General features: G+C 48.2%; 1 long non-coding RNA gene across 1 annotated transcript in view; it reads right to left on the minus strand.

Moving 5' to 3' along the window:
• The window catches only part of LOC135308226 (uncharacterized), a 110,341-nt gene extending 86,153 nt beyond the window's left edge, over window positions 1-24,188 (minus strand). Inside the window, exon 1 of the long non-coding RNA XR_010368764.1 lies at window positions 23,499-24,188. This is a non-coding gene — a long non-coding RNA (uncharacterized LOC135308226). The remainder of the gene's footprint in view (window positions 1-23,498) is intronic.
• Between the last annotated feature and the right edge of the window lie 413 nt (window positions 24,189-24,601).

Below are 24,601 nucleotides of genomic sequence, written 5' to 3' on the forward strand. Positions count from 1 at the left end.
CTCTGAAGTTATCTAGGTAAGTGTTTAAGAAGTAAGATTTAAAACACTCATTTGCATTTGTTAATTCAGGGTTGTTCAAACTATTATGAACATTTCAAAGAGGAATAAGAATTGAATAGCTTAAGAGCATCCTTTGAAAACAGAGCTATTACTTGCCTGCAGAATTTTCTCCCCCTAATCAGCCCACATAGAAGAGTTGTCATTTCTATCTAGTTCACTAGCAGATATGCTTTCGTTATTAAATATTAAATCAGAGAGAACAGAGATTCAATTCAGAAAAATATAGCTCAATCTGCCAAATTGCTACTTCCATGAATTATATTGTGAACATATTTTGATAAAAAGGAGGTTATTTAAAGATGCAACCAAGTCTGGTGATAAATGAGACCTTGTTTCAGTTCGTGTCTGCACGTTTTAACTCAAGAAATATAAATCTACACATAGTGCATTTTCCTTTTCTTTTTAAACTCCTTTTTGTTTTTCTTTTTTATTTTTGCCTTCTAGATAGATGTTTGCAATAAAAACAGTGTTTATTGTACTTAGAAATTTTAATATAAAAACCACAGAGGAAGCAGCTATCTGGATGAGCAGAGCAACACAGAAAAATAAGAAATTATTGTAAATCTGTTACTAACGAGGGCTGAGCAAATAACTCATTGTGAATAATTCACTCAAGAAACAGAGCCTCTTTCTGTGCTCACAATCTAATTACAAACAATTTACAAACAAGCTGTGACTTCCTTGTTTTCCTGTTATTTGACTTAGTTCAGTAACTTCGTTCTTGTGAAAGCAGCAGCTCCAGCAATGGACTGGGAGAGCCCTCCAAGGAATCCAATGTTTTATGGTTTAATTTGAGCAGAAAACCTCAACAATAATCCCTCCCCTCCTGCTCAGACTGGGGCTGGAGCAGCCTGGGACAGTGGAGGTGTCCCTGTTCCTGGCAGGGTGGCACCGGGGGGGACAGAAGGTCCCTTCCATCCCAAACCAGTGATGCCAAGTGCCCAGCCAGACGTGGCACAGCCACAAACCACCCAGTCCTCCTGCACAGGGCACAAACACAGAACGTGGGGGAGCCAGAGCCCAACAATCCCATGGGATTGGTGCTGCCACAGGGCCTGGCTGCAGGGAGACTGCGCCTGCTTTTCTGCAGGACTTTACAGTCCTCTCCACAAAACTGATAGCCCTCACCCCAATAAAAGGGCATTTAACTTTTGGTTTTACGGGGGCTTTTTATGTGCATTACTGCAATGCAATTTAATTCACTCCCTGCTAGTTGAACTGGCACTCATTTCGGGCCCAAGTGATAACACATAATAGCCCCTTTCAGCTGAATTGCTGAATAAAAGCCCAAATCAGCCCCTGCTAGAGCGGCTTTCCCTCTGGATGGTGCTGCATGGCCGGGGAGAACATCCCCCCTCAGAAAAGTCATTAAACTTCACATTGAGGGGTTCATTCCACAGGTTCATCACCAGGATGAAAATGTCCATTTCCCATCATATTTAACTGCCATCACCACCCCGTGACTTCCAGCTACACTGAGTGCAAAAACTGAAGTTGCAAATGTCTTCTCTTAATTGGCCAATGCACTGATCATTTAATTTTAATTCCAGTACAGAAGTTAAAAGAGGCATCTCTAATGATTCCAGTTTGTGTCAATAAAATGGATCAAAACAGTCTTCCCAGGAAAGCCACAAATCTCTACTACGAGTCCATTTGCTACTATATATAAATAAATGAAATGTTAACATAACATTTAAGGGAAAGGAATGAATTCTGCTTGAATTCCACATTTACCAAAATTCCTGTTTTCCAAAGCTCCAATTCGAGGGTATAGTAACATTTATATTCTGCTTTGCAGGATGGAAGGGAGAAGTGCTGCAAGAATAAATCCAGGAATGGAAGATGAGAAGTGATCAGGAGCTGGCAGAGAGACAGACACAGATCCTGGGACACGATGAGGTGCTGACAGAGCTCGTGCTCCCCGTGCACAGGTGTGCTCTGCTCTCTTCCCCACTGCTGCTTTGCTCCTCAGCAATCACCAAATTACACTGTCTAAACCACAGAACCTTTATTTAAAAACATAACCCTGCAATTATTAGTGATTATAAATCCTATTGCAATGCAAGAGCAGCAAGAACAATTTCAGTGTCCTCCTGTCTGTGCCCCCAGCCCCTCTCTCCTTCCTCTCCAACCCTGGCAGAGCCCCGACCTGCAGCTGCCTCTGCCCCCTTTGGAAATGGAAGAATTCCTTGTGGGATGAAAGAATTCCTTGTGGGAAAACTCCAGTTTGAAATGTTCCCTGTGGGAAGGCTCCAGCTCCAGGGCAGCACCTCTGACAGATGTGGATCCATTAACAATCCCTGAATTACACTTCAAATTCCTGTGACACCTCTCAATAATCCCCAGCTGGGATTGCTGGCAGCTGGATAAAGACATGTTAAGCACTCCAGGCCCTTCTCCTGCCGTGGGTATCATAATTCCCATTGCCCTGTGCTCATTTCCATGGAGCAGCTGATCCTTATCCTCACACACAGCTTCATCCTCCTTAAGGAGCTCAGAGTCTGCCCTCGCTCCCTGTCTGGGGAGCAGGGATCAGCAAGGGCTGGGATTGCTCAGCCTGGGGAGGAGAAGGCTCCAGGGAGAGCTCAGAGCCCCTTCCACGACTGAAAGGCTCCAGAGAGAGCTGGGGAGGGACTGGGGGCAAGGGATGGGATCAGGAAATGGCTTCCCACAGATGGGACACTGGGATGCAAACGTCCAGCCTGGCTCTCCAGTCCAGCCTGGCTCTCCAGTCCAGCCTGGCTCTCCAGTTCACGTGCAAACACCTCGGGAGAGGAAAGGAAATCCAGACACCAGGAAAGGAGGGAAAGTCACCCCACAAGCAGCAGCTGTCTGCTCTGCCCACCATGGGCTGGGCTGATCCTGCTCCAGGTGATCCCAGCTCAGCTGGGGCAGAGCACAAAGGAGAGGCTGGATCTCAATCCTTATCAGTTTCTCTGGTCTGGACTGAAGGCACTTGAGACTGTAGTTCATGTTGGACTCAGGTGTTTATTGTTCCTATCAATAAAACAGTCTCACTACTGTGAGTTCAGCAGCTCTTCATTGGAAGGCACAAAATGGCCAACAATCTCTTGGTACAAGGTCTTTAAACTGTCCAATTAAGAACTGACACCTAGATTATTTTCCCTTTTAACCAGTAACTGATCCCAAGGAGACCCAATGCCAACTTTTCTGCCCAATCACAAAATGCCACCCGAACCCATGGAGAAGAAGGAAGAAGAAGCATGAAGAAGAAACCCAGGACAACACCCTGTGCCCTCCATCCTGCTTCCATCCACAACATATTAAAAATCCCAAAACCTCAATTTCTCACCCAAGTGACACACCTACACTACTCTCTAGAATCCATTTCACACTTTTGTGGGTTCTAGTCTGTCTTGAATTCTAGGAAACTTTCTCCAGGAATGAGGGTCAGAGTCAGTGCTCCCCTGGGGGTCAGGGCACCCCAGAGCAGACAGAGAAACATTCCCTGTGCCCTGGGTTTCCACAGTTCCTGAGTCCTGCAGCTGCCTCCCTGACAGATCCAAACGGATAGAAACACAAAGCTGATGGAAAGCCTGACACATGTGCAGGAAAAGCTGGAAAACTCTTGACTTAACAATGCCACAGGTCAAAAACAAGCAGTATTTAATGGGCCTGCTTTGAGACCATTTCTCAGTAAAGCATTAACTTATCCCATAAAACCCACGAGCAAAGAGGATTTGCAAAGGTTATAAAATGGAATATTTCTGACCTAAGCCATTATTCGATTTTCTGTGTTAGTAAGGAGAGCCCCTGAGTGTGCAGCTACAAAAAAAAAATAGTGGAAGTCAGCAAACAGCCAAGAGCAGCAGAGAAAAAAAATAAAAACAGTCAATAAAAATATTCACTGGGGTCACAGGGATGGTGGGAAAAGCCTCAGAGCGAGCTCCCTGCACCTGCGAGCAGTTTCTTGGTGCTGGGGCTGTGGAGGAAGCACCATATGGAGGGAATGCAGTGGGGTAAACTCAGTGAGATGCTGGGAGTTCAGCTGAGGTGAGGCAGCCTGGAGGGCAAGGCTGGGGCTGTAAATGATGCTGGGAGATTCCAGAAGCCTGTGGGAGTTAATCTGCTGCAGATGGCTCGGGAGGAGCTCGGGGCTCAGCCCCTGGAGGGGGGTCCTGGTGGGGAGCTCACCTGGAGCAGGGCACGGCCAGCCCTCAGCCTGGGGAATTGGGGAAGTCAGCTGGAGTGAATGGAAAACCCACTCAAGCAGCAGCCAGGTACTCCCTTCACACTCCTCTGGCTGTTTGCAAATTGCCCAGAATGGGCTCATTTCTAGCAGATTCCATTTTCTTTGCTGTTTTCCCTCCCTATTGTACTTGTGGGATTCCCAGATGAAGGAAGGAATGATGGATCTGACTCCATGTTCTCAGAAGGCTGATTTATTATTTTAAGATAATATAATTTATTAAAGAATTCTATACTAAACTATACTAAAGAATACAGAAAGGATACAGACAGAAGGCTAAAAGATAATAATGAAAACTCGTGACTCTCTCCAGAGTCTGACACAGCTTGGCCCTGACTGGCCATTGAGACAAAACAATTCACATGAAATGAAACAATCACTGTGGGTAAACAATCTCCAACCAAATTCCAAAGCAGCAAAACACAGCAGAAGCAAATGAGATAAAATTGTTTTCCTTTTTCTCTGAGACTTCTCAGCTTCCCAGGAGAGAGAAATCCTGGGCCAAGGGATTTTTCCAGAAAATGTGACTGGCACACCTCCCCTCCCTGCAGGGCCTGTGCTTTTGCAGGGCTGGGATGGGAACATCAGCACCCAGATCTCAAAGGGATGCGACACCAGGGACACATCCCAGAGCCTCTGCTTGCACAGACCAAAGGATTCCCTTTTTCCCAGCTGAAAACTGTGTGCACACCCAGAAACTTCTAAATATTTATCCTGAGCCTCCAATATTCCACCATCCAAACAATGCCCAGAGCTGCTCTGGGCAGCCAAAGGTAAATAGCCAGGCTAAGCACTGGGAAGAGGAAGTTTTTTATTTCAATTTCTTCACTTTAAGTATTTCAGCTGCATTCCCAGTGCCCAAGATGTAGATCTCCATGAGTTTTGACATGAGCTCTTGTTTGGAGAGCTGCTATCAAAGGGCAGCAGATCAGCTCTGGAAGCACTGGGAGCAGCTCACAGGAGCTGAGCAGTTACAGGCAGCAGAAAATAGGAAAAAGATGTAGAAAACATGATCAAGATATAGGGAATTCAAACAAGTCAGCACAGTCTGGAAGAGTGAAAAGATTTTAAAAAAAAAAATCTTAATGGGAGAAAAATTAAGTAATGGTCACTTAATTTCTTAACATCAACATTTCCAGCTTTAATTAGGATCCAGGGAAATCAAATGTTAGAAGCCCATCTGCTTCCAGGCTCCAGAAAGATGAAAACCTTCAAAAATGCCATAAATAATAAACTCCCAGGCTGGCAGCATTTTATTGAGTTCCTCCCCATAGATTTCAGCATATGCCACTGTTGCAGCAATCAAATGCACTTGAAAACACACTTTGCAGGAAGCTGGGCGAGCTCATTTCCCAATTTAACACATCAGGGAAGTGGGATTGTTTATTAGGAGAATCATCCCTGCTCTCCATGAACACTGCCCTGGAATGCTGGAGGTGCCACAGGGACCTTTTTGTGGTAGGTTTAACCCAAGATTGGCTAAAATTGACATTTCACTTCCTTTTCAATCACAGCACCTTGCTGGGAGTGTTTAAGCAGTGGAATATGGAATAATGCATAATATTGAATGAAAGTGGGTGGTTTCTCTTTCTTATTCTTCTTTTCAAGCGGAAGTAATGACTTAAAAATAGAATTAATTAAAAAAAAATAAATAAAGGAAGAAATATTCCCAGTGCTGCATCTTTTGAAAATCATATCTTGGGACTTAACAAAACACAGGATTAACTTCAGGCTCAACATTTTAGAATTTAATTAAATTTGGTTTCAGGAAAAGTAGGGATCAGCCTCTGGGGCATAGCCAGGTAGTGCTTTAAAACTTCCACTGCCAAAAGCTTGAAATGTGAGTTTTTCACAGAATTGGATTGGAAAAAGACATTAAAGCCCACCCAGTGCCACACCCTGTCATGGGCAGGGACACCTCCCCTGCCCCAGGCTGCTCCAGCCTAGTTGTGAACACTTCCAGGGATGGAAAAGCTGAGATTTGGGACAATTCTGGGATTCAGCATCCCCCACTTCCAGCAGGGTGTCCCTGTGACTCCTCCAGCATTCCAGGGCAGTGTTCATGGAGAGCAGGGATGCCTCTCCTAATAAACAACCCCACTTCCCTGAGGTGTTAAATCTCAGCTGCTCTTCTCCAGGGAAAAACCTGGGAAGCAAACAAATGCAGGAACAGCATCTGAGGAGCCCTGGCCAACACCCACAGGAGAGGGTGGCAGCAGTGCCAGCTTCCAGCAGAGTGCAGGTCCTGTAACTTCTGTCCCAATGAGCTGGAATTGCTGCAGACTCATTGCAATTCTACTTTTTTAATCCTTGCAATTCTACTTTTTTAATCCTTGCAATTCTACATTTTTTTCTCCTTGTAATTCTGCATTTTTCTCATTGAAATTCTGCATTTTTTTTCTCCTTGCAATTCTACATTTTCTCCAGACCAGCCATTCTTCAACCAGCACTCAAAAAAAAAAATAAAAAAAATATATATACAGGACAATTGAAGGTGGCTTAGAACTGCAGCATGAGTTATGCTTTCCTATTTCCCTTCACACCCCAGAAAAATCACCTTTCCCAGGTGCTGGAGGACTCTGTGCTCAGCAAGCATCCTGCTGAGGGAGGCTGGAGCTGCCAGGGAATCCCCAGAGGCAGGCAGGGATCAGCCCAGGGCTAAGGAGAGCTCAGCATCAGAGCAAGGCTCGTTCAGTTAAACACACACCTTGATTTGCTATGGGGAGCATTTGTTAAAAATCAGATTCTTCACTCCCGGTTCCTAAATATTGATGCATTCCCAAACTCTGTTCCCTAACAGCTGAGTTAGCCACACTCCACAGAGCATCCTGGAGGAAACTGCCCACTTTGAACCTCCTGCTTCCTCACACATCACAGGGAGTTTTTCTCAGGGTTTTTTTAACTGGATTTAATTAAATATTGAGTAAAGTGCCACAGCCATCCATCGTGTGCTTTCGAAGGAGAAATTCAGGGATGCACAATTATTTTGTTGGCTGGGACAAGGAAGAGTCAATATTTAATGTGCCATGAAGGATTTATAAAGAATATATCTTGCAGGAGAAATAAATCCGAGGAGACATCTTTATCTCTCTGGGTTGATTCAGTGTCCATCTTTGCAGATTTCAACTTCTTTAATTATGTAGAGAGAACAGGAAGAGCTGAAGGAATGTCAAGGCTCTGGATGAAAATGTTGTGCCAGGACAAATTCCAGGAGCCTCCAGAACTGTCCCATGGACCACGAAGGAAGGGAAGGAGTTAAGACAGAGGAATTGTGACAAATTTGGTGTGAACCCTGTGGTTAAATGATAACATCACAGGAGGATCAGGAATGGGAAAGGAAGGGTTGGGTTTCTCAGTGCAAGGGAAATTTGATCCGCTCAGAACCATGACCAGAATGGAGGTCAATCAGTGCTCATTAATTATGTATACACACTAAAAGTGTTTATGTAATAAAACAGAATGAGCAACTGGAAATTGGAGGGAATCAAGGTAAATCTGTGTGGCAATCACATTTTCTGGAAAAATCCCCTTGCCCAGGATTTCTCTCCTGGGAAGCTGAAAGCCTCAGAGAAAAAGGAAAACAATTTTATCTCATTTGCTTCTCCTGCGTTTTGCTGCTTTGGAATGTGGTTGGAGATTGTTTATCCAACAGGTGATTGTCTCATTGGTTTCATGTGAGTTGTTTTAATTCATTGGCCAACTGGGGCCAAGCTGTGTCAGACTCTGGAGAGAGTCACAAGATTCATTATTATCTTTTTAGCCTTCTGTCTGTATCCTTACTGCATTCTTTAATATAGTTTAGTTTAGTATTCTTTAATATAATATAGTATAATAAAATAATAAATCAGCCTTCTGAGAACAGATCCATCATTCCTTCCTTCGCCTAAAAACCCCACAAATACAATAAATCTGCAGCTTGCTTAAGGGGCCCTAAAAACACCCCAAGCTGGGAGAGGACAAGTGAGGAGATTCACAGCAAAGGCTCGTGAGGGAGTTTTGCTGCAGGCTCCCCACTCACCTCCCGTGGTTACACAATAAACTCCAGAATTAAAGAGCAGTTCCATGCGTGCTAAATAAATGTGCTCACTTCACATTTCTCCTGATTTTCCCTGCCTTTGAACACACAGAAATAAATGAGTAGAAACACCCTTTTCCCTTTTAGCCCATTTCTCAGGGGTTTGGCAGTGCTGGAAAGGCTCTCTGGGAATCAGTTTCTGACCAAAAAGTGTTTGTCCATCAAAAAATTCCTCCCATCCAGATGAGTATTTGTGCTCTGGATGGAGAGCAAACAGCTCTCCTCTGATGGGAGAGCTGAATCAGCATCATTAAACTGCCAGGAGAAACCCTCTGTGCTAATAAAGATATTGCAATATAAAGCTCTGAGCTCCAAATTAAGAGGTGCCTGATGCCCAGAGGGACACGAGGCAGTGGGACAGACTCAAGGACAAAAAGCTGCTTTCCAGGTGACCCTGTGCTGGAATAACCCTGCAGTGGCCAGGCAGAGCACAGCACAGACAGGGAATCATGGAATGGTTTGGGATGGGAGGGACTAAAAGCTCATTTGATTCCACCCCTGCCATGGCAGGGACACTTCCCATTGTCCCAGGGTGTCCCAAGCCCTGTCCAGCCTGGCCTTGGCACTGCCAGGGATCCAGGGGCAGCCCCAGCTGCTCTGGGCACCCTGTGCCAGGGCTGCCCACCTCACAGGGAGGAATTTTTTTCTTAAGTCTCACCTAAACCTGAAGCCATTCCCTGTGTCCTGTCCCTCCATCTCTTATCCAAAGTCCCTCTCCTGCTCTCCTGGAGCCCCTTTAGGCACTGGAAATGGCTCTAAGGTCTCTCCAGAGCCTTCTCTTTTTGAAAATTATTATTATTATTATTGCTGTGATAAAAAAAATCCAGCCCATCTCTGAGCCTTGGCATGGCATGGGAAGGAATTTGCAGGGCATTACCAGAGCCCATGCTCAGAGGCAGGAGGGCTGATGGGGCTGCATTCTGCTCTCCAAGCTCATTGCCTATTAAAAAACTGGATTTTTTTATTTCTGACTAAGCCTAGAAACACAGAATCTCCAGCATGGAACAATAATAGCTTTGACTCTGTCTTTATATAGGTCACGTTGGGAGGCAGGCACGCTTCCCTCCGTATGCCAGGAGAAAATAGCACTTTTTGACACACTGCAACAACTTCTGAGGGAAAGAACAGCAGAAGAGCCCCCCCTCCCTGCTCCCACCAGCCTGAGGCACCGATCCCAGAGCAGCTGTCAGAGGGAAACCCCATTTCTGGAGAGCACCACTTCTTCCCTGTGCTATTTCTGGAGGCAAGCACCTCGGAAAGGCAGCTCTGCACAGCACAGCTGAGCTCGGGGAGCTCAGCAGGAACAGAGCAGGCTGGAGCTGCCCTGAATCCCTGCTCCTTCCCCCCCAGCTCCCAGAACAGCCAGAGCTCTCTGCTGCCCAGGGACAGGAGGGTGTGATGGGGGTGCCTTGCAGTGGGAGCCCCACGTCCTGCCAGGATAACACAGAGCATCCCCCTGATGAGCAGGCAGGACAGCACACAGGCTGGGTGCTCTCACACACCCCCAGTGCCCTGCTGAGCTAGGGATGCCACTTCCACGCTGCTCACTGCGTTTTTAAATGTCCTTCTCTCTGCCAGGTTATTTACATTCCTTTGAAGGGACCTTCTGATAAGTGCAGAAACCAAGCCTGGTGTGCTCAGCTTCCAGTCCCAGCAGGGAGAGCTGGTACAGGAATCTCCACACTCAGGCATGCCTGGAGTTTGGATGCACACAACCTTCCCCTTCATGGGTAAAGCCTGGCTGAGATCATGAAACCAAGGCTCAGAACTCGGTCAAATTTCCCCCAAAATGTTCCAAAGGCCAGCACAGCAGGCGTGTGTTCACAGCACAGGGCTCAGAACAGAGCTGCACTCCCCAGAATTGCACTTCTGTATGTATTAAAAATGGATATAACACCTCCAGACCAGCCCAGGCTCTGCTGACCCAGACATTTCCAACTATTTCATGGGACTCCCTGCAGGGAGCTGGTGACTGTGGGGAGGGAGAGGAGCTGACATTTCCAGGGATGGGGCAGCTCTGGGATGCTGTTCCAATCCCCTGTGCTTCCCCTGTCCCCCACACTGAGCTCCAGTGCCACCCTAAGAGCAGCCCAGCCCCAGGGTGATTTATTGCTGGACTTCACTCGTGGTTAAACTCCTTCCAAGCCATGAAACGGCAGGTCCTGAGCCCCAGTGAAATGATCAGCTCCAAAAGCAATGCCTGAGCTCGTGAATAATTCAGAGAAGGAAAATCAATCAATTCTGCCCCACACAGTCGGGCTCAGAGCTCAGCTGGCAGCCCCAGCAGCTCATTCACTCTCCTGGCATTTTGCAGACCCTTTCTAAAGCAGACCTGGAGCACAAGCACAGGAGAACAGCCTTGCACCTCCCAAAACCCACGCAGACTTGGGTTTGGCATGATCCCTTGCCTGCATTTTGCATCAGCCTGGCTGCAGGGCTCCATTGCCCGTGGCACTGCTGCTCCCAGAGAGGGGAGGGAGCCCTGCCACAGCCCTGAGGAGCTCTCAGCTCTCGGGTTTCCTGCAGCCAGGATGACCCCCAAAGTCTCTTCTTCCCAGCCCGATGGTCTGAGAAGGAGTTGGGATTCCTTGGCTCTGGTTTTCAAGGTTGTTTATTTTCTCTGTAATCTAAAACATTCTTTTCCTGACCTGCAGAGCTCTGTCCAAGGCATACTGCCCACCCTTGGGCTGGCATCAACATTTTATACTGAAAACTACATGTACTTTATTCATAATTATTTTCCAATACCTATCACCTATGTTAGACTGTCTACTTCTACCCTAAACCAATCCAAAAGTGCCAACATCACCCAGAAGATGGAGGCTAGGAAGAAGAAAGACAAAACAACGCCCAAATCCCTCCATCTTACCCCTAGACCCCTATGGTAAAAATCCCCAAAATTCCACTTTTCACCTGTGATAAATTCATTATCATTCTATTTAAACTTTTGTGACTTGTAACTCTTCATACAAGGTTGGTAATTTGCTCCATGGGTTAAAATTGAAAACCCAAGTGTCTTTGGCTTCCTGACAGGGTCTCTGAGCCCCCGCCAGGATTTTGAGCACCCAGAGGGATGTCCTGGGTTCTGACACTCAGCCTGGGAGCTTTTCACCCTCCCTGAGGGTTTGCAGCACCCAGCTGAGCAGGAACATTCCAGTCTGGGTTTCACAGCCATCCATGGTGCTCAACAGCCCCTGGGGAGATGATGCCCGTGGGCCACACATGGAAATAAAAAATTCCTGTCCCCCTGCACTCCTGGCTGGCATGAGAGACTTGATACTGAAAGGAAGCACGAGGAGCCTCAGGAACCTGCTCAAAGCCTCCCTTGGGGGCTGGAGAAGAGCTGCAAGCTCTGGAGAAGAGCTGCAAGCCCAGCCCAGCCCAGGAGCAGCCCTGGCCCTGCTCCTCCTGGGCCATCCAAGACATCTGTCCCTGTCTCCAGTTAACATCCACAGCATTCCAAGGCATGGGAGCTCACGTTGCCCAGACCAAACCATGTCTGCTGCTGGGCACAGGCAAGGAAGGACACAACACTCAACAAAAATGCAGCTTTTTGGGCTGAAGCTGTGACACCTGAGCATTCCCTGAGTGCTCCCTGGGAAAAGCAGAGCTGCCTGAGCTACAGGAGGAGATTCCTCTGCTCCCAGCCTGCAGCTCAGCACTGCTGAGAAAGGGATCTGGTTCCACATCCTGGGGGAATATCAATATCTGTCCTTCAGAAAAAAAAGAAAGAGTGAATGATAACTCTTTTCCTGACGCCTGCATGATGAATTTGTGACCCAAAAGCCCTTTGAGAAGAAGGATTGGCCTCAAGTGGGCCATTAATATCAGAGCATTGCAGCTGTGTCAGATGTTACAATATTTAAATGAATAGAATATCACTTCTGCTTAACCAAAATGGTTCTGTACACACTGAGCATGGATGGGGCTGCACAGAGTTCTCCTTTTGGGGACAGCCCAGCCAGGCAGGACAGGGGGGACACACAGAGCAGAGAACCTGCAGCACAGGGCTTTCATCTAAAATTCCACTTGGGATCTAAAAGTCCCTTCGAGGAGTTATTAAACCAGAAAATTGTAATGATCTGACAGTGTTCCAGCACAATAGCCCCTCATTTGCATGAAATCCTTGGTAATAAGGTACCTACTGCCAGCATATCAATGCACAGGTCCTCATAAAGCTCTGCATGGCAGCACAAGTTTGATAACAGCGGGTTATCTCCAGCTCCTTGACATGCCCTGGAGGGAGGGGTGGGAGCTCCGTGCATGTCTGGAGCACATTATTAATAGCACAACAATTCAGAAGCTGCAAGGAGCCCAGCAGATTCCCTGTAGCTGTTTTTAATGTCTTTCTAGGCATCCCCCTAGCAAAAAGATAAACTTGTTTTATTTATTATCAGCAGTGGAATCCCAGTGACCTTCAGTGCTCCACGCCCCACCTGAGTGCAGCAGCAGCTCCCTGCTCCTGCAGAGGCAGCTCTCAGCACCCCCAGGAGGGACAGAGGGCTCCAGGGTGCCCCTCAAATGCATCAGCAAACAGTACAACCAAGCCCCTCCCAGGTCCAGCTGAAGCTGAGGATGAAGAAATAATTTCTGGGGTTCTGTCCCCAGCTGGTGCCTGCCCTGGCCAGCAGCTCAGAGCTGAGAGCCTTGGCTCAACCCCAGCCAGGTGAGAGAAATAAAGAATCCACCCAGCCCTCAGATATTTTGGGCTAAATAAAAAACAAGCCAGCCTGCAGTCAGAGCCCCTGGGAGGAACCTCAGTGCAGGTGCCAGCAGGAGCAGATTTACAAATTGCATCTAAACACACCTAGGCTTATTATCATCTAAAGATCAGCTGGGAAGAGCCAGGAATAAGTTAATTTTCACAGACACACGGCTACAGAAACCCCCTGAGGATCCTGCATGTCTGCCTCACTCAGGGGTGGCACTGCCACGTCCCTGCTGCTCCTGGGCTGCTCCCAAGTGCATCCCAAGGAGAGGCAGGGGCAGGGAGGTGATGCCAACAGCTCAGCTGAGGGACGCTCACCCTGCAGAGCTGCTCACAGAGAGCCAGGCACATTCCATAGGCAAATCCAGGATGGTTTTTGCTGTGGACTGGCTGCAGTGCCAGTGGGACGTTGCCCACACAGCGTTTGGGGACAAAAATGGACAGGGCAGAGTCACTGACCACCATGGGGACATGTGCCCTGTCCCCTTGGGGAGCCCTGGGTGGCTCAGTGAGGGGGCTCTGGGGCAGGTCTGCTTCTCCAGGAACACAGACTGTGCTGGGCCAGGCTTCCAACAGCCAGCTGGGCTTCCACGCCATGAAATCCTGATTGCAGTGCACCCCACTCAGCAGCACCTTCCTGTGGCTGGGGATGTGTGCAGGGTGACCCTGGGGACCCCAGGGGGCTCCTGGGTGATGGGCACACCCCTGGTGCTCTCCCTCCTGGTGGGGAGGTGCTCAGTGACAGGTTACCACTGCCTGGGAAGCTCTGAAGTGTCAGATATCCCATTGTGAGCTGCACAGAGCTGTGAGCCCTCAATTATTCTCTGAAAAGGAGGGGTTCCTAATGGCCTGGTGATCTTTAAATCCTGTTGTTTACAGGACAGAGCATCAGAGATATTTTGCTGCTCTCCAATAACCACGGTTATTAACCAGCCCATAAAGGCCAGTGGTGTAAAATACACAATTTCCCACGATGTTTCCCTTTGGAGCAGAGCTCAGGATGTGAACTCAGCTCTGCTCCACCACTGCCAGTGCAGTGCAGGTTCTAATTAATGCATCATTGATGAAAGGCAGCATGCAAAACAACCTTGAGCAAATGTTGTAGTCCTTGGGCAGGCTGGACACCCTGCTGGGGAGCAGGCCAAGGCACTGCCTCAAGAGTTATCAGAATGCAAGTTTTAGCTGCTAAAATAAGAGCATAAAAGTTCTTCTGGATTAGCCCAGTGGCCCACCCAGCAGCCTGTCCTGCCTTGGGCACAGGCAACAGGAGGGTGTTTAAGGATATCCGGAGACCAGACCATTCTAGAGAACCAGGGAATCATTCAGGGTCAGGAATCCAGCCACAAGCAGCGAGCCCAACCATCCCCCAGAACAGCCAAGGCCACCCCTCAGCCCTGTCCCCATGTGCCACATCCACAGAGCTTTTAAATCCCTCCAGGAATGGGGACTCTGCCACTTCCTGGCACAGGAACCAGCTCTCAAGATCACAAAAAACAACAATTCACCTCTCCCACTCCCCAAAAAAAAAAGAAAAAGTGAGAGTATTTTGCTCTGAATCAACCCAGACTGGCCTGGGATAAAACAAATGAATGAAAGTTAGAGCTTGCTGGATAAAAAATCCCATTTACCTTAAAAGCTGCTTTGAAAGTGTCACCCCCAGAGCCACCCTGCTGTGCCTCACCCCAGGCACTGTCCCTGTCATGGCTTTTTGTGGTTGGTTCCACGTGAAAGGGAGTGGATATGCCATGTTTGATATTCCTGAGGACACAGATATTCAAGGGAAAATTGTAAAAATGTATTATAGCTCAGCAAAGAGACCCAGGGTCAAGGAAGGAACACAAGAATGCAATAAAATAGAGCGAGAATTAAATTACTGCAAGCAATTCCTACATCTCAAGAACTAATGTAATGACAAAATCATAGGCATGCACCAGTATTACACAGAAGTTAAGACTGATAATACATCTTCATCTTTAATTTCTCTTAGATTTACTCATCCAAATGAGCAAACGCTTGGAATTTGGCCCAGATCAGGATTCCAAGCCAAGAAAACCTCAGGCTGTGGAGATCAGAGGCTCTCAGCTGTGCAGGAGACGTGGGGGTTGAGAGAGATGAGAAACCCTCCCCCAAAATTCCTTCCAGTCTTCATTCTCAGCCCTCTTCCATTCCTTCCTTCTTTCTTCTCCATTTCCCACCCCCAAGTGCCTCCCCTCAACCCAACACCAAGGCTGGAAGGAGTCACCCCTGAGGATGAGGAGCCCTGGGGAGGTGGCACAGGGACCTTCCTGGTGGGGATTTGGGGCTTGGGTATTTTTAGGGCTCCACTCAGAGAGGGGCAGGGTTATCACCCAGCCAACCAGGGCTTAGGATGCCTTCCAGGAGGAGAAAAGTTACAGGGTGAACTCTAGAGAGAAAACAGACTTAAAATTAGGTTTGGTGTTTCAAGAAGAAGGAGTGGATGAGCTTGGTTTATTGGGTAATATCTGAAAGCCTGCAGGGCTGGAGGCCTAAAATATGTGCTGCTCCTTTCCTTGACAAATGGTTCATATTTCCTTCAGAGTTGAGTTTCTGCCAAGAGTTCCTGTAGCACAGGGTTAAACTTCAAAACACAGAGCAGGAAAAAATGGTTTTTTGGCGGTTCCTTGAAGACCTATAAAACACAGGCCAAAATCCACCCATGAATCAAGTTCTTGAGCACTTTGTTCCTCTGAAAATTCATCTAATATCTGCACAAACCTGGGCTTGAACACAGCCCAGGGAGCCATTGCTACCATTTGATAACTAATGATAAGCCTTTTATCCCCAGCAGGGATTGAGAGGATCAGCAGTGAAATGGGTTCCTGAGGATGCTGATTTGAACCCTAACCTGACAGCTGACCCCAGAGCTGAGGAGAGCCTGGTGATTTACAGCTCACACCCCTCAGGGTGAGCCTTTTGTCTTTGGAGGGACAGGGTTTAATCTTAACTGCAGGGCCTTGTGGTCAGCCCTGGAAATGGTTCCTAAGCCTGGAGCTGTGATGGTCAAATTGTCCCTTGGAGCCACCCCCGGGGGTGACACAGCCCACGGGACATCAGCCCTCCTCCTGCCTGGCTGAACCCACAGCCAGCCCCCCCAGGCTGCAGATCCCTGCCAGCAGAGGTGGCTCTGGTCCTTGAGTGTCCCCCAGCCCTGCCAGGACCCCTGCTGTGGGAACTCAACACATCGCTCTGAATGTCCAGAGTCGCCGAGAGAACCCTTGGGGGGCTCGGAGATCCTGGAACGTTGCCAAAAGTGTCTGGTGGCTTGATCCATCTAGAGATGAAACATCTGTGTATGAGGAAATGGAGGGTGTGAATAGTGTGTTTGCAAGGTGAAGTATAAATTTTAGAATTTAGGTACAGGGGGGCCATGAAGACAAGATGGAGGACTCAGGGCGTGGTCCTGGGTTCTTCTTTCTTCTTCATGTCTTCCATTTTCTGTGGTGATGTTGGCACTTTTGGATTGGTTCATGGTGAAGGTACACTTGTCAATAAGGGTGAAAAGTATTGGGAATTAAAGGTAAATATGATAGACGTAATTTTCACTATAAAAGACACAACCGTCCCATGGGCGGGGGGGAGTGCACTGGGCTGTCCTGCTGAGCAGACCTCAGCTGGGCAGAGAGAAAATATTGTAGATAGGAATTAATAAACAAAATTGAAGACAGAAAACTTGAGAGTCCAGACTCGTCCTTCACTGTGCGGCCACCCAGAACCACCTTGTCCTGTGTTGGGGCAGAGACAAACAACAGCCAACCCCGATACCCTGGGAGCTCCAGGTCCACCCCTTCCATCTCCTCCTGGTGCCTGCCCTCTCCCTGCCCAGTGTCACACACTGACCCAGGCCCTTCCTCCCTGGGGCTCCCCAGGCTCCCCCAGCCCAGCTCTGGGGTTCCAGGTCCCCATTTTGAACCCAAATCTCACTGAGCAAAGCTGTGATTCCCTGGCCCAAGGAGCCAGCTGCCAGCAGCTGCTCCCTCTGCAGACATCCCCAAATCAACCCCCAGCACTCAGCATCACCCACCTGAGGGGGATTGTCCCTGAATGCATCCAAATTCTCTTCAATAAATGCCTTCCCTGCCTTTGTGGTATTTTTATAAGCTGCATCTCAAGTGCCTTTCTAGTGCATCATGCCATGTATAATGAAGAAACACCAGACACGGATATAACACTGGAACAGATGCTCCTACCACCCAAATGAATAATTTCAACATTAATTCAGAACTCTTTAGAGCAGTCAGGATGCCAACATGCAGAGGATCATCAGCCAAGGGAAGAGAAATTTAATGTATGCAGGTAAAGGCAAATTTGTTTTTCATCAGCACCACATGAACTGGGTTCCTATAGGTCAAATCTATAGCAGGTGTTGCTTACAAGAAGAAAGGTGGAGGTTTTATCTCCAGTTTGACATCCAAAGCTAATTCCTGTAAATGCCATTAGTTTTGGTGCCCTAACCAAATTAATCCCAGTTCACATTCAGCAATCAAACCTTTTCAATCAGATGCTGGGAGCTGTGTAGGTAATCAGGTGCCATAAGTGGCTTGACTGGGGGTTTGAAGCCACGGGGCTGGAGTCCTGCTGGAGCCAGCCTGGTGCCTGATGGAGGAGCTCCCTGGCTGTTCCCGAAATCCCTCACCAGCAGTCTGGGAAGCCCAGGAGTGATCCCCTTCCAGCAGGCTGCTTCTGCCTCCCTCAGCCTTCCCAGAAGATGATCACGCTCAGATTTCTCTGAAGCCATCTCCATTCCCCAGATCAGATAAAAAGCCCAGACAGGAATGCAGCCTGCGCTGCTTCCAGAGGATGCAAATTTCCCTCTCCTTATCACCCTTCCCCAGCCAAGTACAAAACTGTCATTAACTGCCCATTATCCAGCACAAAGTCAGAGGAAGAATCCCTGCCAGGTGCTTCAGTGGGCTCCTGTTAGATGCAGGGAGAAAGGATTCATCAACCCAAAAGTAGGGATTTGGGGTTATCCTGCTGTTTTGGCCAAAGGCACAGCCCTTCCATGGCCATCCCAGCTGCTTCCCCTCAATTCCAGACAAGTTTCTTCACCCCAGTGATCTGTGGAGTGATCCAAGCTTGGGGCAGAGTGTGAGGCACAAGGACACTCCCTGCCCTTGCTGTTTGATGGGGATCAGAATTGCAAAAGTGCTTTTGGTTATTGGCTGCTGTCAATCAATGACAGCCCCAATTATAACGACAGCAAAGAGAGCACGTGGCCACCAATAAATTTACAAGGATTGATTTTCACATACCAGCACAGCAATAATGCAGACTCCCATTCAAGGAGCCCTTATTAACCAGCCAGGCTATGCAGCAGTAAAACACAAAATTGCACTGAACAGGAATGTAATCCCCACAGACCTTCTCCTTCCCCACTAAATTTTAGTTCAACATTGATTTTTTATGTTGAACAAACACATCATGAGGCTGAAATGAGATAGGTGGATTCATCTTGAGCCTTTTTCTGTTAAAAAAATAAAAAGTCTAGGAACAAGGTGAGAGAGCCCTGTAATTACTGCTCCAGGATTCATTTCATTCATTTGCAATGCAGCTCCCTCCTGACCTTCCTCCAGACACACCAGGGCACCAGCTTGGCTTACTCCCCCTCCAGTGGGGCAGCAAGCTTCAGGGTACTGGAATGAACTGGAACCTGAGAACCTGCAGTTTTTATTGCTGCTGTTACCTGCTTTTGCTCAGTATTTCCTGTCTCTCATATTCCCTCACAGCATCACCCCAGGAAACAGCTCTTGCTACAGGGGCAGAGGGAGCTGCAGGAAGGAAAGGGCCCTGATTTCCACCCACAAAATCCTGGGGGAAAGCTGGAACACCTCATTTGTCAGCAGGTTTGCACAGCTCTGCTGCAGCACCGAGCTGGAGCTCACAGGTCCTGTCGGGGCAGGGAGGATGAGCCACCTCGCTGGTCCTCAGTGACAACAAAAGCCACTCACTGCTCAGCTCCTGCTTGGGTTCAAAGTGCCCAGATCAGTGGTTACTGAGGAGGAGGATGGGCAGAGAGAGCCCCAAGGAGTCTCATCCTCCCAGCATGAAGCTCCAGCTGCTGGCATCCTCCAGCACACACTGGTTGCAGTGAGGCAGATCCCGAGGCTTTTGGTATTCTGTTTTATACTCCAGAGGGTAAATTCATCAGGAAAAAGAAAAGCAGCAAGCCCCAGAAAGCAGCAGACATTTCTAGCCTGAGTGGCAAGCGCTGAGCACTGCGAGGACTGGAACAAAGCAGGGACAAAGGGACAGAACACAGAGGAGCTGGTGGCCCTGGAGCAGCCTCAACGTCCCTGAAGGGTCAGCGTGCTGGATCTGAAACTGGATGGGTTCCAAACCACATTTACCTCATTCTGCAGCTCCAACTAGTGCAAATTCCAGAGCAGGCAAAGCCTTGTGACCCTGGCTGCCCAAAGCCACCCCAGCTCACCGAGCCACTGCCCTGCCACTGGCCCAGCACACCCAGCTGGGCAGGAGCACTGCCAGGACATCTCCAGCACATCCCACCCCGAGCAAGGCAGGCATGATCCCCCTGCCCCAAACAGCCCCTCCCTGCAGCCTCTGGGGTGTTTGTGGGCACAGTCAGGGCTTTTTCCCCCTGCAGAGCTGAGCCAGGCCAGGGATCCATCAGACCTCAGCAGCACAGCATCCCTCTGCAGCAGAGGGAACAGGCTTTATTTTAAGTAGAGCAATCCTTTCTTTTGTCACTGAAGTGGAGTTTTAAAATGTCTCTCTTGTAAATGTGCCAAAAATAAGAGCATAATTTATTCATTTCCTCTATGTGCATTTTGTTCCTGGTTATCTTTCCAACTCCTTGACTGCTGTGAAAAGTTAAAAAAAAGGGAAGAAAAGGAAAAAATGCACCTCTAAAGGTTAAAACTTTGAGCCAATTTCAACTTCTACATACATTAGAGCAGTGTATTTTTCATTCATTCCTCCTGGTGACATTTCAAGCTTTGTTACAAATCAATCAGCATTTCCAAAAGCATTTGGAGAAGCAGGAAACTATAGTGGCTACAAATCCTACAACATCTATTATTCTTGCTATTTCACTCGTTTGGATGAAAAACATTTCAAAGGTTATTTTAAAAGAAGCAAGGATTTGTCTGAAGTTTCAGGACAGACAAAAGACTTCTGTGCCATGTTTCAGCAGCAGAATAAACTTTAGCAATATACACAGAATTTATTTCATCATGAATTTGGTCAAGCATTCAAAAGGATGGAGCCTGGAAGAGAAGGAAGAGATACAAATAAAACAACTCTGTATGATGTGGAAATACTGGGAAATAGGGAATGTACTTAAAAGTCATAAAAGACGTTTGAGGTGGAGGTTCTGGAAGCTTCCTTCAGTGTGGTATTTATCACCCAAGACCACAGAATCATTAAGGATGAAAAAGACCTTCAGGATCATCAAATCCAACCTTCACACCACATCTCAAAGTGCTGTATCTACTTTTTGAACATTTCCAGTGAGGTGACTCCAGCCCTGCCCTGTGCAGCCATCCCAGTGCTCAGCCACTCTTTCACTGAAGAATTTTTTTCCTGGTACCCAACCTGAACCTCTGTAGTGCAACCCCAAAACCAATTCATTTCAGTGCCCAAGGAAGGAGCAGCAATGCTGCCAGCCCAGGGCTGTGCCAGGGGTGTCCCTGGGAATCAAACCCAGCTGGTTTTCCTTCCCAGAGGCACCAGGATCAGGGGCAGGTGTCCTGTGGGATGGGACCCAGGGGCTGCCCTCAGCCTGGAGCAGTGTCACTTGGCTGTCCCTGTTGTGCCCTGAGGGGCCAGCACAGCCCCCTCCCCTTGTCCCAGCCCTTGCCACCCCCCTGCCATGCCATGCCACACTGCTGCAATGCCAGCAGCAGCAAGCAGTGCCTGCAGGCTGAGCCCGGGCAGGCAGGGAGCAGTGCAGGTGAGTGGGTACTTCCACTGGCACAGCCTGCCTGCCCAGGGCTCCACCAGGGACTCATTGCCACTCTTTGTGTGGGAACCTCGAGGGGATCAGCCATCAGCCCGGATCAGAGAGAAAACTGCCTGGGAGAGGACAAGGAGGAGAAAGAAACCCTCAAACCTGCACCCTGCCAGCCTGGAAAGCCCTTGCTGCCATCTACCCACTTTGTACCCACTTTGTACCCAGCAAGGCTGAGGCTGGGTGGGCACAGCAAACCCAGCAGCCCTGCAGAAAAGGAAAACCCCATCCCAAATGACAGAGCTCGTGGTTTTGCCCACGCCAAGGCGAGCAGAAAGCAGCTGGAATGGCGCTGTGCCCAGCCTGGCCAGCGGTGCACGGGAGGGGGACAGAGGTGCCACACCATGGATCAGCTCCAGCTCGCAGCCTGTCACTCCTGGTTACCATCAGGCCAGAGGAGGAGGAAACCCGGGCCTCAGAGTGACATTGTTGTGTGTCTGGAGTCTGGGAGCACCGGGGATGAGGCTGAAAGCTCCTTTGCCATGAGGGATAAGCAACTCTTCCTCATCTCCCATCTCCTGCTGCACTTCCCAAGCCAGGCTGGGATGGAGCTGCCCTCAGCCCCAGGTGGGGATGGATAATGAATTTTAGAGTGACACAAGGTCATACAGCAGAGCTTTGAGCTGGAAATGCCAGTTCTGGGCATTGTTGTACAAGGGTGCCAGCCCTGTGGCAGCTCCTTCAGCCCTGGGATGGTTCTTGAACACCCCTGAGGGGGGAATGCACACAGATATTGCTGTGGAAATCAAAAAAGTTCTGCTTCCAGCATTCTGTATCCTGTCCAGATGGATGCTCTCACATCCCAGGCTATCTTTGCCTCTTATCCAAACTCAAATGAGAAAGAAATTCCACTCTGTACCTGATGACTCAACAGAAGGGTCTCCCTGACCCTTTTGGCTCTTTGGTCTCTGTGTAAATCACTTTAAATCAATTCTAACTCCCTTTTCCTTTGCAGAAATCACCCATGCAGTAATGAATAAGAGTAAAACTAGCCATCAAACTTTGCTCAATCACACTCTGACAAATTTAAATTAAATCCCCTTCTGCTAATACCTTTGCCTGTGATTCTTGAGGCGACAGAAGTCACTCATCTGTGACACAAGGTATGGGCACAGCTGAAGCTGCTCCACCACCAGCAATGGGTAAAATAAGAATAACTCCTGGCTAGGAGATAAGCTAGAAATTTAAAATCTCTGCACAGATGCCTCTAGCAGGTTCCTGCTTGTCTTTATGGTTTCAACAGAGCTATTTCTGTTCCAGGACGTTATATTTGTAATATTTTTTTTATTAGGTAGGAAACAGCTTATTTGATCAATTTGCCCTATTTTTCTGTTCATGAATTTAGTGGGAGGTTAATCATTTCCCTGGGTTTACTAGAAATTACCTGCCAGATATAATTGCAGTAAATAAAACTCGCTCTGGAGCTCGGGCTTGTGTGGCTCAAAACAAATGCCTGCAATTACTGCATTTGTGGAGCATGAGCTCAGCAGAGCAGGAACACGGGGAAGGAAATTAGTCTGGGGTCTTAAAAGGCACCTGAGGACTGCAAGTGCTGTTCCCTGGCAGCTGGTGAGCAAATCCCCAGGGATATTGTGCTAATTGTCCTGGAGGGACAGCAGTGACCTGTGCCTGCTCCCTGCACATCCCCAGAGCTGGGAGCAGGGATGTGACTCCCAGGCCTCCAGAAAGTGCTCAGCAGTTGCTCGGTGCCCCTTGGTCCTTCCCACACACAGCAGAGTTGTGATATTTCCCTTGAATTGGCTCTTTTCTGTTGTAGCTTGAGCTGCCCCAGCCACGCTGCTCAACCAGGTGCCCCCTCCTGCAGCTGCAGTGCCCTGGCCACTTGTTGAGGGCTCTGGCTCACACAGACACGTCTGAAAAATGCTCAGGTTATGCTTAAATCCTGTGTGTGACCTGCAGGAAGGGCTGGGGCACCCCAAAATCCCAGGAAAAGCTGCATTTGTGCCTCCAGCCTTTGCTGTCCCTCAGGACCCTGAGATCAGCTCTGATGGGTGGGGGCAGGAATGGATAATGAGGGATTTTTGCTTATTAAGAAAAAGATTTCCTTTGGAAACGTGTCCCTGCATTTCTCTCAACACTGCACAGTAAAACGCACACACGAGGAGGGCAATTTCCTACAAGTCCCAGTCTGCAATTAAAAAAAAATCCCTTTTACTGTTATTCCCAATAAATACTGCTTTAGATGCTGAGCAGAATGACTGGGAAATACTCTGTGTTCTTTATTGACTTCCTAAAGCAAAAGCCTCCAAATCTATCCCCCAGCAAGAGCCATCTCTGAGGTTACAGATCCCTGCACTCCCATTGCAATAATCCCTTTCACATGAAAAAATAATGAGCTTCATCTCATTTGCAGATTCTTAAAAGCACCGAATGCTGTGGTCACTTGGCAATAGGAACGTCTCATAAATAGTAAATGAAAACAGAGCTCTCTTACCTTCCCCCAGCAGCAGGGCTGGAAGCTGGGCAGTCCCACAGGGAGCCAGGTTCCTTTCAGGAGGCTCTCATTCCAGAACGGCTGAAATTCCTGCCCAGGGAGGCTTGTTTGGGGGAAGACAGAGGATTCTGCTGGACATTTAAAATGTTTGTTTCACTATTCCCATCTTGATAAACCTCTCTATAAATGCAATTCTTTCTTGTAGTGGAGAAGTGCCAGAGCTCCTGGTAAAACCCAAATCAGTCATTTTTATGGGGAACCTGCACAAATGCCTGTTTCACCAAAGAGGAAATTTGGGAAGCATCTACAGCTAAGCAGAACAGAGCAGCTCACTGAAATGGGTGCCTAAAGGCAGCTGCAACCAGAGAAATGAGATCTATAATACAAGGCTTTGCCAAAAAAATAGACTTCTCTGTTCTCCCCCCTCTTCCTAATATACTTGTGCACTTTCTTTTGTAATAAAACCTCCCTAGAACAGGCAGTCCCTCATTATGGATGTGTGTGTTGTGCCAAAGCTGTGGTCCAGCAGTGAGGTTACTGCAATAATGTGCTCAGGACATCAAGAATAAACCTTTTTTTTTTCTTTTTAAATAAATCCATAAGTCTAAAAGACCTTTAAAATTTAGTATATATGAACCAATTCAATTTTATAGGGGCAGGGTGTATAGGAGCTGCTCTTGCAGCCATGTTATCATTCCTCAGCGAGGGATAATGCCCTGTTTAGTTCTAATAAATGCTTTAAAATACACAAGAAACTCACTGATATTTTACCATTCTGTTGGGTTTCACCTTGGCCTGTGCTCTGGCATCCCTCATGTACAACCAGGGCTCCTCTTGGCTTCCTGGAGTGGACTCCAGGTCAAAAGTAGAGGGCTTTGGGTAGGATTTTGGCAGGCCCCTGATGTGTGGGTGCTCAGTGACCCTGACACACTCACCCCCAGACCCAGCACACACAGACAGGGGGTCCTTGGCCAGCAGCCCCCTCTGGCCTTGGAGCTTCCATGTGGGAGGCCAGGGGGAGGCAGCTCTGCCCAGCCACCCCCACGAGCATCAAGAGCACATGGCCACAGCTCCATCCCACCCATAAAAAACCTTTAAAGGTG

This window comes from Passer domesticus, chromosome 9 (assembly GCF_036417665.1).
Source record: "Passer domesticus isolate bPasDom1 chromosome 9, bPasDom1.hap1, whole genome shotgun sequence".
NCBI classification, from domain to species: Eukaryota; Metazoa; Chordata; class Aves; order Passeriformes; family Passeridae; genus Passer; species Passer domesticus.